Here is a 16299-nt window from a genome sequence, read left to right as displayed (position 1 = left end):
TTAACAAGCAAATTGACCTATCTCAAGACTTCTTGGCAAAAAATGAGAGGTGGACATTTGCAGGCAAACAACATACACAGCTGCAAATTGTTTACAGCAATCCATTCTAAAGCAGAAGGAAACTGTCTAAAGTCACCCACCCATGGTGGTAATGGAGTAGGTGGGGTGAGAGAGTTAGTGAAAGAACAGCAAAAAATCATGGTTCTAAATGATACCTCCCCCAGCTAGTTCAACATTCCCTGTTCCCTGTCTTCTTCCACTTCTAGAATTCTGTGCATCTATAGAATTTACCCCCCTGTACATGACTGCTTTTCCTGTCAGGGCTTCTAAAGAACTAAAACATGCATCACCGTCTCTCACTTAGAGGTGTTACACTAGGGGATTCAGTTTGGCTAACAAAGAGAAGCAGTTAATCTCCCCTACCAGGGGGATCTCCCCACAACTCAGCACTCTGCCCCCGCTGAGGCTGTTGTAGCTCACAGTGTTAATTTGTCTGCAGAGACTGACCAATGGCAGAGATAAGAGGGAGAATGGGAAATCTCTGACACTGGCCTGGCACTCAACACCTACAGAGGTACACTGGCCAACAAAGCACCCACAAGGCTTTTTGTTTATAGCTTGCAACCCAATCAATGTTCACTATTAAGAGAAAATACTGCTTGGAATAAATAAGAGACCACTGTATTTATTGAACAGTTAGGCAGTGAATTTAAAAGCTGGGTAAATCCAGACTCAAATCCTGCCTCTGACAAAAGCTGTGTAATTGTAGAAGTTTCTTGCTCTCTCTAGGTCTCAACTTTCTCATCTGTAAAAGAGAAATAAAAAGTGTCTCACTGACAGGATTAAGGACAATGAAGTGTCAGAGTGGATAGAGTATCAGAAAGGACTGATTTCAAATCCAACCTCAGATACTTCTTATCACTTAAACTGTCTCAGTTTCTTCATATGTAAAAATGTGTTAGAGAAGTTTTCTAATAAATAAAGTTTTCTAGTGTCTTAGCAAAAAAAAAAAAATCAACTAAATCCAAATGGGGTCATTTACTAAGCTGTGTGACCCTGGGCAAGGAAATAATAAGCCCTACAGTATCTTTGCCAAGAAAACCCAAATGGGATTACAAAGAATCAAGACTAATGTACCACAGAATTGTTTTGATGATCAAATAGGATAGTAAACCCAAAATGCTTTGCAAACCTTAAAACGTAAAAATGTTATCTATTGTACTGCCTTCCACAATGAGAAGCTTTAAAAGATAACTGAAAATTCTCTAGATCTTTGTTCTTTCATGCCTTGCATATTAAAGTCAACATCTGACGATATTCTTGTCGATTTAAATACTGATAATTTCCTAAGCATGATTATAGGGTAAGAAAGGTTTTTTTTTTTTTTTTTTAAAGTGAGTCACATCAGCACAGCCTACCAACCATTCTTTCAGAATAACTGAGTTCTCTGGAAATGACCCAGTTTGTCTCTCTTAGAATTTCATCGTCATCAAATCCCCACTCTAGTCCACCTGTGATTTGTCATGTCACCATTAAAAATCCCCCTTTACATAACCATTGGCCCTGTTCAGATCTGTATAGTCTACTATCTGAGAAACTTTTTTATATTCTTGAAAATTAATAAGAGTTTTTGATTGTGTGGGTTATATCTATTGATACTTTCCATACTAGAAATTAAAGCATCTTAATATTATTGGGAAATTAGTTTTGACCTCAAGGACCACACTTTTTTTGGAAGGAGAAAGGGAGGCAATTGGGGTTAAGTGACTTGCCAGGGTTATTACTAATTGTTAAGTGTAGGAGACCAGGTTTGAACTCAAGTCCCCCTGACTACTCCAGAGCTAGTATTCTATCTGCTGCACCATCTAGCTGCCCCAAGGACTACACTTTTAAGAACCACAGGCGTAAGCCAGTGGTATCAAACCCAAATTCTAGTTCCAAACTTAGGAAGAAATCATGATCAGTTACAAAGATTTCAGTGACAAATCTAGAAACAACTAGATGGGGAAGGAGGGCAGGGGAAGGTGGTCCAGAGGAGAGGATCACTATTATCTAGAAAACTCAGAGCTCCAATATTAATAAACGGGGCACCTATTGGTTTTTTATACTTCTAGTGTAGACCAAAAACTCCTTTTAAATTCTCCTCAGAACACTGCTCAGGAGGAAATTATCTCTTGGGTTATTAGCCGGGGGTAAGGGAGGTAGCCCAAACGACGTACGCATTCTGGGGACACCTCAAAATCTCCTCCAATCAAGATCCTTCACCAAGAATCTTACAGCAGTGACAGAATCCCCCACTACTGGCCACAGACAAATACAACACGCCAGATTAACTCATAGTTCTGGGCTGGGGAATTTCCCCACTAAAAGAGTTTGCGTCTGAGTGTCCCTAAAGAGTTCCAGATATCAGTCATAGATCTCGAATAGGAAAAGTATCTCATCCAATTCCAACCCAGATTCAAGCAAGAACTTGCATAAGGTCTCACAAGCAGGATGCTTGGAGGCAGGATTTGAACCAGTTTTTAATCTTAGCACATGAAATAGCTTCCCAGTGCAATTTAAAATAGCTGGATTTCCCACTTACCACAAAGACCCAACCAGAAGAATAGGAGCATCTCAGAATGACAACAAAACACCACTTTCCTCCAGCCCCACTCTTACCCAAACAACAGACCGAATCCAGTTCATTTCCTAACTCCAAACTTAGGAAGAATAAGAGAAAATTTACAAACTTTGTAGCTTACTTACAAATTACAAAGATTTTAGTGACAGGCCCAGAATCAATTAGGTAAAGGAGGAGAGGAGGGAGACACAATGTAGGAGAGAGGATACTGTTATCTAGAAAATTCAGAGCCCCAACATTAGTAGACCCACAAAACGACCTTTCACCAGCAACATGTCTCCACTCCTAAGACCAATGCCACAAGCAAAGGCAATTCTGCTGGAAGCCATTGTGGGTTCAAGGCTGGCTGCAGTCTCTGTGCTCACAGACGGTCTCTAAGAAGTCTAGCAAACAAAGTTTGGTAACCAGGCAGCAGCATCTGACAGTCAGACTGGTAAACCTTGGCATGCTGGCTGGGCCTGCCGCCCCACGCTCCTGTGCTAGTACCCACGAGGTTCTGGGAAAAGCAGCCCTGAATCCCAAGGACTCGTCTCCTAGTCCCCGCCGTGGCGAGGATGGGTGACCACCAGAACCAGGTGTGACCGTCAGAACCAGGCAAGACCGTTTGTCTTTGGGATCAATTTCTTATCTCACTGGTATGCAGGAACAGAAACTTCACCCTTTCAGTGACTGCCAGTACAACCAGACTAATTTCTATTGGGATAGTCCCTTATTACTCCCCAAAGGCTGACATGGCTTAGGCAGGGGTTAGGGAGGAAAGAAAGCTTACATACTATAGGACTATTCTCAGAGGTACAACATGAGGCTGCACAAGGCAGTTTTTATCAATATTATTTTATTTTTCCAAATACATATAAAGATAGTTTTCATTTTTGTAAGACTGAGTCCAAATTTTTTCTCCTTGCCTTCCCCTTCTCCAAGACAGCAGCCAATTTAATAAGGGTTATACAAGTAAAATACTTTAAAATATATCACAAGGCAATTTTCTAACAATTATTCAAATACTGAGTTTTAAAAAACTTGTTGTGTTTCCAGCATGGAGGTCAGTAAGTTTTCCTTGCTCACCAGAGTGATGAATAGTTGTGAGGATCAGGGCAACTCATAAAAAGCTGAAAGATTCTCATGGAGGTCAAAAAAGTAAGGCTTGAAAATGTAACAGGAAAAAACAAGTACTAAGCAGATTTAAGATTAGAGCCCAGGTCTTCTGAAATTCTATTTCTTTTCAGTCTTAGAAAATGCTTCAAAATGATGGGCAAGAACATTTATTCCCTAGTAGCTGGCACACAATAGGCACTTAATAAATGCATGCTGACTTATCTCAACCACTACAAATTGCTACCAGTCCAGACTGGATATAAAAGTTTTTACCAAGCAGCTCTATCATTTTATTGGGCAAATAGCTAGCTATTACTTTAATGCAATAAGTGTTCACCCAAATGGACTGAACGTAACTATAAATTATTATTAATGTCCAGCCTTCCCTGGTCTTAGCAGCATTAGAATAATAACCACTTGTTTCTGGTTAAGAAAGGTCATAGATAGAAACTGAAAGTTCCATAACACTAATTCTCAAATCTTGCAGCCCAAAGGAGGCCTTAATTACTGTTTATTTCCTAGAACCTACTTTTGCTTCTATTGACCTCTTCCATATTTCCTCTTTCCTCCAAAAACCAAGTGTTCTTGGCTTTTTCTTCCTTCCTTTTTTTCTTCTTCCCTCCTTCCTGGCCTCTTCTGTTCCTCTCTCTCTCTCTCTCTCTCTCTCTTCCCTTCCCTTTCCCCTCTCACAACAATCTATTTTTTATCATTCAATTAAAAAAAAAGAAAGGTCATACAAGGGCCCACATTTGCTACATATACTCCAATTCATATAACATAATGATGAATAAATCTCAGGAGAAAAACAATAAACTTTTATCCAAACTAGGCCTGGATCAAAAATATGCAGAAGTCGCTGAGCACTAAGAGGGGTCTACTAAAAACATCCAAAGGAATTCTGGTCAGAATGGCCAAAGACTGCCAGAGCTGACCCACAATGCTTCAGAGATACCCTAAGGCTGGGGTGCTCTTCTGAGGGAGTGTTCCGACAAGGAAGCTGGGGATGGGGAGGTAGGATGAATCTGTTAGCTGCTGATTACAGACATTCCAGGGAGCCCTTTAGAATGCAGCACTCTGGGAAGCTGAAACTCTCCAAAGCTCTGCAGGATCCCACCGAGCGAGGTCTTGCTCCATTCCAGAGTGTGGGAGGGATGGAACCTCACTCTGGCACGTAGTCCCCAACCAGTAACCGAGGCTGGGAAAATGAGAAAACAGAAGATGGCACCAAACACAAGGAAGAAAGCACACCGGATCAAAAGTTGAGAGTAACTGCACAAATACGAGCAGGCTCTCACAGGAAATTAAAGTCTGGCCTCAAAAAACTTCAAGAGTATGGGAAAGAAGCAAGAGATATAGTGATAATAAAAATAATAATGAATGAGTTCTGAAGGGAAAAATAGCTTTAGGACATACAGTGGTACTTTTGGAATTTCTGAAACAAAAAATAAAGAAAACAGAATTCAATGACTCAGAAACCACATGAAATATTAGAACAAAATACAAAGATTGAAAAAAATCAAAGGAAATGTAATATTATCAATGATCAAAAAAGTACCTTCCTGTATGAATAGTGCCTACTTGTATAAAATCTGTTCATTAAAAGAAATATCAATCAAGAAGATGAGTATACATACATACACAGAGGAAGGGATGGGTAAAGTAGGAATTAGAGGGATCTTATTCTTATCTAAAGCACATACAGACAGTTTGGTACAGAAATACACTACACTCAGAGAAGCAGGCAGGAGAGGGAGTGGTTGGAAGGGAGGGAACATTAGGGAGTTAGAATCACAAGCAAAACAAACTTCAACTTCAGAGATCCTAAAGGGAGATTAAAAGGCAACAGAAAAAATAAAAGAATGAATAAGTAGGTTTACCCAAATGACAAAATTAAAATCCTGAAAAAATACGCTATACAATCTTTTTATGTTTTAAATTTTACCTTTCCAAAAGAACTTTAAAATCTATTGAAAACTACTTCTATTGTCACACCAGGGATACAGTTTGAGAAAAGTGTGATTTAAAGACTGAGACAGACATGATAGAAACCCTCTCTTTGACCATTCTCAAGTGCCATCTCTGTCTTTATCAGCCATAATGAGGATGGAGTACAGGGATGGTGAGTCCATGTAATGGGCTCATTGGAATTCTAAGCCTTCAGACATAAATGATGGTAGCAGTTTCCTGGCTATGACCAGATGCTTCTATTTTTACAAACAGGAGGTGTGGTGATGCTGTGAACAAAGCACTTGACTTGAACACCTGGATTTCAGCGCCAGCTCTGCCATCATTTTTTCTGTGACCTGTCCCTTCCTCTTTGCCTTGTTTTATTATCTGAAAATGAAGACTAGACAGTTGAAAGGTTTGATTCAGATCTTACATTCCATTATTATTACATGTATATAATTTCCTTTGCCAAATGTATTATTATATACATGCCTGGATGATAAAATGACATCCTGGAACAGCTTCTAGGCTTGCCAAAAAGGGGGAGTAAGGTGGGGATTGTAACAAAAAGTAAATCGTTACACTGTGCATGCTGGTTAGGAATAAATCTTGCTTGACAAGGAACTGGAAACTGGGTGGATGCCCTGCAGTTGGGGAATGACTGAATAAGTTATGATATATAAATATTATGGAACGTTGTTGTTCTGTAAGAAATGACCAGCAAGATGATTTCAGAGAGGCCTGGAGAGACACAAACTGATGCCGAGTGAAATGAGCAGGACCAGGAGATCATTGTACACAGCAACAACAAGACTATAGGATGATTGATTCTGATGGATGTGACTCTTTTCAACAATAAGGTGATTAAGGCCAATTCCAATAGACTTGTGATGGAGAGAGCCATCTGTTTCCAGAGGGAGGACTATGGGGACTGAATGTGGATTACAATGTAGTATTTTCACCTTTTTGTTTTTGTGAATTGACATTTCTTTCTCTTTTTTGATCTGATTTTTCTTGTGTAGGATCACAAACATGAAAATATGTATAGAAGAACTACATATGTTTAACCTTTGTTAGATTACTTGCTGTCTAGGGAAAGAGGTGGATTAAGGGAAGGAAAAAATTTTGGAAAACAAGGTTTTGCAAGAATGAAAATTGAAAAGTATTTTTATATATTTTGAAAATAAAAACTATTATTTAAAAAAAATAAGTCTTGCTTTCTACTCAGCATTTAACATAATGCCTAGAACATAGTAGGCATTCAATAAATGTTTATTAATTTATATTTTTTGTCAGGGTAATCTAATCTCCTTACATGATAAGAGTGATAAACCTGCTTGGTCCAGAGAAAAAAGTAACCATAATTGTCCAGAGACAGAGAAAGAGAAAGAAGTTTCTCTTGGCTTCAGTTCTATGGCAGCTAGTTGGTATGGTGCATAGACCCCTGGTCCTGGACTAAGGAAGACCTGAGTTCAAATCCAGCCTCAGACACATGACACTAGTTGTGTGATCCTGATTGCCTTGCCAAAAAACAAAACAAAAACAAAAATCCACAATGCTGCCAATTCCATTGTGTCCAGGCCACTCATCAATTGGGTAATATTGCAAAGGCTGAAAAATATAAAATATTTTTCACATTATCTTGAAAATATGGACAAAGAATACAAATTTCTATCCAGCAAATGTTTTGAGCTTTCCTCCTTCCAAATATTTTTTCTTCATATCCTTGCTTAAGATTGAAATGCCTTCTCCTTTCCCAAAAATCAAATAAAGTTGGCTGGAATAAGGTAGTCAGAGAGATAAACAGAGAGATTACGGCCTGGATGTAAGTAGAGCTGGTTCACTGATGCTTGACATTTTTATCAATAAACAAGAAGAATGAAAAAATTATGCTTGTTCTATTTGGAATTTTGTAAAGAAAATGGCTAAATTGGCCAAACCTTTTAACCTAGAGATTCCATTACCAGGCACATAGCTCCATGAAGATCAATTACAACAAAAAAGGGCCCATAAATGCCCCAATATTCATAGAAGCATTTTTTTGTAGTAGCAATAAATTAGAAATAAAGTAAATGATCCTTAATTGATGAACAGCTAAACTCTTATACATAAGTGCAATTAAATATTATTATGCTATAAGAAATAATAAAAATGGGAAGTAGCTAAGTAGTACAATGGAATCAGGAGGATCTCAGTTCAAATGGACTCTGACACTTACTAGCTAGGTGACTCTGGGCAAGTCACTTAACCCTGATTGCCTCAAAAAAAAAAAAAAAAAAAAAAAAAAAAAAAAGAAGAAACATAAAGAAGCATGGGAAGAATTACATGAACTGATACAAAATGAAGCAAAATAAGAAAAACAAAATACACATCTTCAACAAAACAATGCAAACTGAGTACTGCAAAATTGTGACAATATTTCAACATTTAACTTCTTTGATGTCCTTCCTGGTAGAAATAATTGTTAATTATTGATCTGTTAATTCTGCTCAACCCTTTTTTCCCCTCTTTTTCACTTTTTTGTTATATGTGATTGTTTTGGTGGGGGAAATAGGATATGTTGGAAATGTAGAGTACATAAAGAAAAACAATATAAATAAAAAATTCAAGGAAAAATATTTGTTCAGTTTTTCAGTGGTAAGGAAAAATAAGTAGTTGTTCAGTTGTATTTGGCTTTTAATAACCCCATTTACGACTCAGAGAGAGACAGGGAGGCAGAGACAAAAAGAGATAGATAGCAAAAGACAAGAAACAGAGAGAGAGACAGAGATGAGAGACAGAGATGGAGAGACAGAGATGGAGGGGGGAGGGGCAGAGAAACAGGAGAAAGAGGGAACAGTGAGGGAAGGAAGGAGGGGGTAGAGGGAAGAGACAGAAACAAAAAGACAGAGAGGAAGGGGGAGGGAGAGAGGAGGGAAGCTGAAATGGGGGAAGAGAAAACCCATTAATGAAATCTTATTACCAGGCTAACCATAAAGTATATACTTAGCATCTGATAAGAATAAAGTGTAAATTCAAATAAAACAAATGTCTGCCCTTAAGGAGCTTATAACTACGCAAGGAAAGAAAAGGGTAGCTAGTGTGGGAGGGGTAGAGAGCAGACTTTAGGATTTTAAAAGTGGCAGGAATATATAGAAGGCCTTTTTCTGGTAAGATAAGGCAAAAGTTCATCCCTAAGGTCCTAGAGTGTAAGGGTACACACACCCCTTGACTATAAAATAGGTTACACATTATGTGAGAATATAAAGGAAAACTGAATTCAGACCAAGGAGGACAGGAATGTAAAGTTTAAAAAGCAAATATGATACTGGACACAAAAATGTAAACATGCAGTAATAAAAGCAGACAAGGAGGTAAATCCCATATCAAGCTCAGCAGTGAATAAGCTTTTATCAGTCAATCTCTACTGAACAAGAGAAAAGAAGCAAAACTTGTAGGGTATTCAGGAGGTGGAAACCACAAAGATGATACAAAATAAACAGGGTATAGAAAGAAACTCAAGATGAAAAGACCAGAGAAAGACTTGTAAATCACATTTTAAAAATACAGAGGATTTATACATAAAATAACAATGAGTTGCCCTTGAACAAGGCTGACAAAAATAGGAAATATCATTAACTAGTTAAGAGATTTATACCTATAGGAAAATCTGCTGACGGTAAATTGAACAAAAGGAAGGGCATGAAATGATCTTCGATGAAAATCTTGCAAAATAAGATAGATGCTTATCTATTAAACATGGCTTAAATATAGCCCTGTCTAGAGGTGGAAAGACAGGCAAGATGACTTGGGTCAGGTCCATTCCTATTCTTGGAAATTATACCATACTATTCATTTACCATCCAAAGAAAATAAAATGTTAGGAATCCAACATCCCTCAATTTACAGATGAGATTTTTCTAGTCAAAAATTTTCTTTGGTCAGAAACAAAACTGACAATTCACTTTCCTAATTATTCTGCTCCCCTGTAAAGGAAAGGTGCTGAAATAAATTATTTCTACCAATATGATTTCTAATGTGGGTGCCATCATTGTATAAGCAAATAAAAAAAAATTAGGTCCAAGATAACTATGTTAAATTAACTTTAATGAGCAATTAAATAAAAATTAAAAGAATTTAAAAGCAACTTAATATTTTTTTTTGTTTGTTTGTTTTTTGCTGAGGCAACTGGAGTTAAGTGACTTGCCCAGGATCACACAGCCAGGAAGTGTTGTCTGAAGCTACATTTGAACTCAGGACTGACTTTAGGGCTAGTACTCTATCCACTGCACCACCTAGCTGCCCCTAACTTAATGATTTTTTAAAAAGAGAAATATAGCATATATTGTATTTAACATATATTTTAACATATTTAACATATATTAGTCTACCTGCCATCTGGAGGAGGGGGTAAGGAGAAGGAGGGAAAAATTGGAACAAAAGGTTTTTGCAAGGTCAATGCTGAAAAAATTGCCCATGCATATATCTCGTAAATAAAAAGCTATAATAAAAAATAAAAAAAGAAATAGCTAGTGACCACATGACAGCTTTTCAAATATTAAAAGAAAGCTATGTTTACCCCTTTAAATCTCATCTCTCTATCCAGTCTTACATATTTCCAATTCTTTCAAATGATTTTTTGGGGGAGACATGAGGGTTCAGGAACCATCAGTCAGCCTAATCTCTGCCATCTTGATCAGCTTTAACCCTAATACAGTTTAGAATTCCCAAACTCTAGCAATCTACCAGTCTCAGCCTCCCCTAATAACAGGACTCACAGATACACTGCCACCATGACTGAATGAGATGGGGATTTTAAAAGATTTTAAAGTAAATGTACTATGCCCAACTTACAGGACATAAGTCAGAATGGTATCTCAAAAAAAATTTAGTCCTGGAGTTTTTAGCCTGGCATCTATAAAATAAAAAAAAATTGACAATTGTATGTCAATATAATTGGTTTCCTTTGGAACTTATGCTCTGTATTTCATTTCATGTAATTTAAAACATGATTCTGAGAAGGGACTTCACCAGATTGCCCAAAATCCCCACAGAAAAAGCTTAGAAGCCTTCCTCTGGTCCAATCCCCTAAATTTACAAAGAAGAAAATTTTAGGACAAAAAAAAGCATAGGGGATTCAGTCTAAGGTGTATTTATCTGGTAACTTTAAAAAAAGAATGGAATCAGAGAATGAAATTGTAGAAGTCCTTTCCAATTGGGAGCAGGTAGAGGAAAATGGCAAAAGAACCCTCCCCCCATGATGTACAGACCTACATGATTTGTGAAAATGGCATTTTCATCTTAGCCAAGATCACAGCTGCAATGGAAAAAAAAATCATCTCTTCTCATAGAGGAAATGCCATAGTCTAAGTGGGCACCAATGAATTTTGAGAGATATAACCTTCAGCCTAAATTAGACAAAGGTACTTGCCATTCGTAGGCAAGGAGAACTTTCTGAATCACTCATTCTAGGAAGGATTGCCAAATGGTAAAGATTGTCGACCATTCTCACAGAACCATAGAATACCATGGCTGGAAGGAATGTCAAAGAATAGGTGCTGCACTGGAGAGCACACCAGGCCTAGAGTCAGAAAACTTAAGTTAAAATCATTTCTCAGACACTTACTGGCTGAACATTTGATCTCACTTTAGTTTTCTCATCTGTAAAATGGGAATAATAGCACCTACCTATCCAAAGTTGTCCTGAGAATCAAATGAGAAAATAATTATAAAATGCATAGCACAATGCATTATATATATCTTGGCCATTGGATAGTATACCTGGTCTAGAGTCAGGAAGATTCAAGTTTCTAAGTTAAAATCTGGCCCCAGATTCTTATTTGCTCTGTGCAAGTCACCCCTATTTAGCTTTGTTTTCTGATCTGTAAAATGCACTAGAAAAGGAACAATATCTTTGCCAAGAAAATCCCAAATGGGGCCACAAAGAATTAGAAACAAATGAAAATGACTAGACAACCACTATTATAATTCATTATTATTAACCTGTACTTGAACATAAACTCCACTAAAACACACCTGAGCAGTCATCTGATCTCTACTCAATGCCTCCTGAGACCATCCAATCCAATTCCCAATGACAATAACTGCAGTATTCCCTTACCAAGAGACAAGCTCTGACTCTACAAGCTCTGTGTATTGTTCTTTCTTTCTGACCTCCTGAACTCCAAATCTAGCCCCTCTTCAAAATATGTGCCGATAGAGATATTAGTCCCTTATCCCTACCCAAGTCTTCTCATGATGAAAAATTCTTAATTCTTCAGCTGATCTTTGTATAATCTGGTCTCAAGTTCTTTAAGCAGTCTTCACCAGGACCCTCTGAGTCCAGTCTAATGTTTGTTAATGTCTTTCTTAAAATACTGAGCCCCGAACTCCAAAGGGGAGTGACCTGCAGGTCAGCAGGGTCTCCTTCATTCAAGTCCCACTTTTTCTTAATGAAGTTTAACATGAGAACAAGAAAAGCAGAAAAGCAGAATTTAATAATAACTTTTTATTTTCAAAATACACGCAAAGAGAGTTTTCAACATTCACCCTTGCAAAAGCTCGTGTTCCAAATTTTTTCCATCCTTTCCCCTCACCCCTCTTAGACAGCAAGTAATCCCATATAGGTTAAACGTGTACAATTCTTCTAAACATATTTCCATATTTATCAAGCTGTACAGGAAAAATCAGATCAAAAGGGGGAAAAAATGAGAAAGGAAAAAAAAAAAGAAGCAAAACTACAACAACAACAAAAAAGTGAATATACTATGCTGTGATCCACATTCAGTACCCACAGTAAGGGCGGAATTTAAGAGGAGAAAATCTGTATTTCATATTTCAAAGTCTTTCCTCAGGAGAGTTGTGAAACAAAACAGGGAAGCAAAGTCAGAAAAGCCAATTGGTGAAAAAGGATCTCACTTCTCAAGGATTTTAACAAGGAACATTTACTAGAGGTGTTTACTACTAGGAACGGAAAAGGTCAATGTCCCCAGTGACTCAAATGGGGTTTCCTGCTACACCGTGTTTACGATCCAGCTGGTTCTAAGCCTAAGTAAATCTGTTTCTCTGAATCTGCTAAAAAATTGACTGCTGGTCAGCCAGGTACAGAACAGAAATAAAAGTGGATCCCTAATGCTGACTTAACCCAAGGGACTGGGACAAAGGCGGGGTAGAACAGAAAGAACACTGGGATTTAGTCCAAATGCCGGGTTTCTTAATAACTTTGTGGCTTTAGCCAACTTTCTTCAACTCTATGGGAGTCCTCTTTAAAATGAGGAGGTTGCAATGACCAATTACCATTCCAAATTATTTATGATGAACCTCCAAACAGAAAAAAGACAGACTCGGTGCAGATCAAAGCATATTTTCTTTTCTTCTTTCTCTTACTTCCTTTCTTTCTTACTCAACTAATGTGGAAATTTGGTTTGTATAACTATACATATTTATAATGTGCTTTGTTCTTCCTGAAGCATAATTTACAACTGAAAATAAAACTGAATTTAAGAAAAAATAAAATGAATGGGATAGTACATTAAAAAAATCTCTAAGATCCTTCCATCTTCAGATGTCAAGATCTATTGTTGTGCCACAGTTCTCTTTTGTCTTGACTCAGTTTCCCTAATTGTTCTGACTCAGTTTCCCTAATTGTCCTGCCTCAGTTTCCCTAAATTGTCCTGGCTCAGATCCTTGAATTGTTTTGCCTCAATCCCCCTGGTTGCAACCCCTCTCCTGATCATTAGGACTGATATAACTTAGAGTTAGTTACTCTAAGGTTATAAATTGTAAATGTGTAAACTCAAAATAAGGGGGAGTTCAGACTTCCTGGCTCCTAACTCCTCCTAAGTCATCAAGAATTTATGGTTCTCACACCCTAACCTGTCAGAACCAGATTGATAGTCTGTTTCCACCCTCAGTGCTCTGACTTCACCTCTGCCTCAGTCTACCACGGTGGCTTGGAGCCACGTGTGTACGTGTGTGTGTGTGTGTGTGTGTGTGTGTGTGTGTGTGTGTGTATGTATGTGTGTATTTCACAGGAAATACACATTAACTGCTGGATTCTTGGAGATGATAGTCTCATTCAGGTCTGGATCCATTTGGTCCCAGCACAATCTCTCCCTTTCAAATAAAATATTAAAAAATCTCTAATCTCTATCCTGCCTCAGTTTCTCCAGCATTACACTATCAGGCAGGATGTCCCAAAGCATTCCTGGGATTTTAAAACTGAAAAGGTAGCATTTCAACCCAGAGTGAATATTTCATTTGTTTATTTACTATTTTCCCAGTTATGTTCTAAAGAGTTTTTTTTTTTTAGATTTCTGAGTTCTAGGTTCTCTCCTTTATCCCCATCCACGATTAAGAAATCACATGTGAAATTATACAAAACATTTCTATAAAAATCAAGTTGCAAAAGAAAACATAGATCCAGCTCTAACGAAAATAAAAACCCTCAGAAAATTTAAGTTAAAAATAGAGAGAGAGAGAGAGAGAGAACAAACTAGAGAATACTTCAATCTATAGTGACATAATCAGTTCCTCCTGTAGATATGGATAAAATTTTTCATCCTAAATCCTTCATTGTAGGTGTTAATGACTGTACTACTGAGAATAAAAAATGTCATTTACATCTGGTCATCCAGAACATTGTTGTTACTTTGTATATGGTATATTTCACTTTGTTCATGGAGCACTTTCTGGGATTTTTTTCCCTGAGAACATCTTGCTTGTCATTTTCCAGAGAACAATAATATTCCATTACAGAAAATTCTTCAATTTTTTTTTACAATTACTATTGCTAATTGTATCCTCCCGCATTTATTCTCTTTCCTTTCACCCTATCCCTTCTCAAAAGTGTTTTGCTACTGATCACTCCCTTCCCCAATATGCCCCCTTCCCAAATCCCATTCCCCTCCTATTTTCCTGCAAGGTAAGACAGATTTCTATACCTCTATTGAGTAAAAATGTTATTTCCTATTTGAGTCAATTCATTCACTTACCCTCTCCTACCCTTATCTGTCCATTGTAAAATCTTTTTCTTGTCTCTTTTTTTTACTTCTCCCTTTCCCTTTCTCCTAGCACATTCTTCCCACCCCTTAATTTCATCCTTTAAAAAAAAGATGTTATCCCATGGTGAATAGTTTAAAATAAAATAGTTTATTTTCTTCCTCTGTGATCCATAGGTGTGTGTTGTTTCCTTGTCAATTAATTAATCCAAAACATTGCATTAATCACCTACAACATATTTGTCAGATATTGGGCTGGGCACTGGAGATTCAAAGCCAAAAAAATGAAGATACACAGCTCCAGAGGATAGCATTCAGATTTCTCCCAAATTAAACAAAGATGGAAGTTAGGTGCAGCAGGTGGGAAGAGGGAGAATGTATTTCTGCTTGCTAAACTCTCTGTCTCTGTGCCATCAGAGAGCAGCTCTGCCCGACCACGTATCCCGAGGGGTCCAAATAGGTTATCAATGCTTTGAACAAGGGAAGGGAAGAGAATATAGCACCTACTATGTGCCAGGCACTATGCTAAGCACTTACAAATACTGCCTCATTTGAATTCCTGTCTTTTCTCAAGTCTGTCTCTTCCTCTTGGAAGCACTCCCTCATTACTTCAGTTAGTCGCTGTTTTTCCTTTCTCAGTTATCTGTATTATTAGCATCCTTGCACTGAGATCCTGCTCCTCAGAGGTAAGCTCTTCAAGGGCAGAGATTTGGGGGGTTTAGGGGAGGGGTTTTGGTCTTTGCATACTTAGCCCCTAGTACAGTGTCTTGGTAAATCGAAACTACTTAAAATACATTTTCAAATGACTATCTTGTATTTCATCATTTCCTACTGATTTGGACTTGGCTGATTTTCCTACTTGCCTACTTGTTGCTCAGAACACATGAGTAACAATTACAAGAGCAGATATTTAGGTAGTACTTTTAAAGTCTGCAAAGTGCCTTATATGTATATTCCCATTTGACCCTCACCCTAAGGCAATGAGACTAATTACACAGGACTAACTAACTACTAGGAGGGAGATCAGAAGTTCTAGCACACCTTGGAGCACCTCGTGGTGGAATCAGGAAGACAGGAGCTTAAATCCTACTTCAGATGCTAGCTATGTGATCCTAGGCAAGCCACTTAACCTCTCTGTTTCCTCAATTGTGTAAAGGGGATATAAACTGCACTTCCCTTCCAGAGCTGTTGTGAAACTCAAAAATATCTAACATTTAGCACAGTCCACAGCACATAGTAGGGGCTTAATGAATGCTGGCTACCTTCTCTTCCCATGGGGGGACCAAATACATGCTGGTTTCCCAGCTAAGGAAGTAGATAATAAATATGATATTACTAGCCCAGTTAAAAGATGAGAAAATGAAGTATCAAGGGGAGAAGGAAAGGGTTACAGTGTGGTAACCCGATCTCTCTGGAACTGAAAGCTTATGTCCACCACCCACCTATAAAGTGCAATGGCAACAGGAACAAATGGGTTTCAGAAAACAAAGGTCTTAGCCCCGCTTATCCATCAATCCATCTACAGCTATTTTAACAAGGTCCTACTGTGTCGGGCTCCAGGCAACAGAACCCTATTCTGTATATTTAATTTTATGGAAGAACTGCTGCTTAATTTTGGATACTACTGCATAGGCTAGGGGCTTGATGCATGTTTAT

At 37.9% G+C, this 16299-nt stretch overlaps 1 protein-coding gene across 1 annotated transcript in view; it reads right to left on the bottom strand.

Annotated features, from left to right (window-relative positions):
- The window catches only part of CCDC88C (coiled-coil domain containing 88C), a 223535-nt gene that overhangs the window by 108725 nt on the left and 98511 nt on the right, over positions 1 to 16299 (bottom strand). The gene's annotated exons all lie outside the window — the stretch shown is intronic.

This window comes from Antechinus flavipes, chromosome 2 (genome assembly GCF_016432865.1).
Source record: "Antechinus flavipes isolate AdamAnt ecotype Samford, QLD, Australia chromosome 2, AdamAnt_v2, whole genome shotgun sequence".
In the NCBI taxonomy this organism is placed as follows: domain Eukaryota; kingdom Metazoa; phylum Chordata; class Mammalia; order Dasyuromorphia; family Dasyuridae; genus Antechinus; species Antechinus flavipes.
Note: the sequence above shows the minus strand (reverse complement) of the source record. Positions and strands in the feature narration are given on the sequence as shown.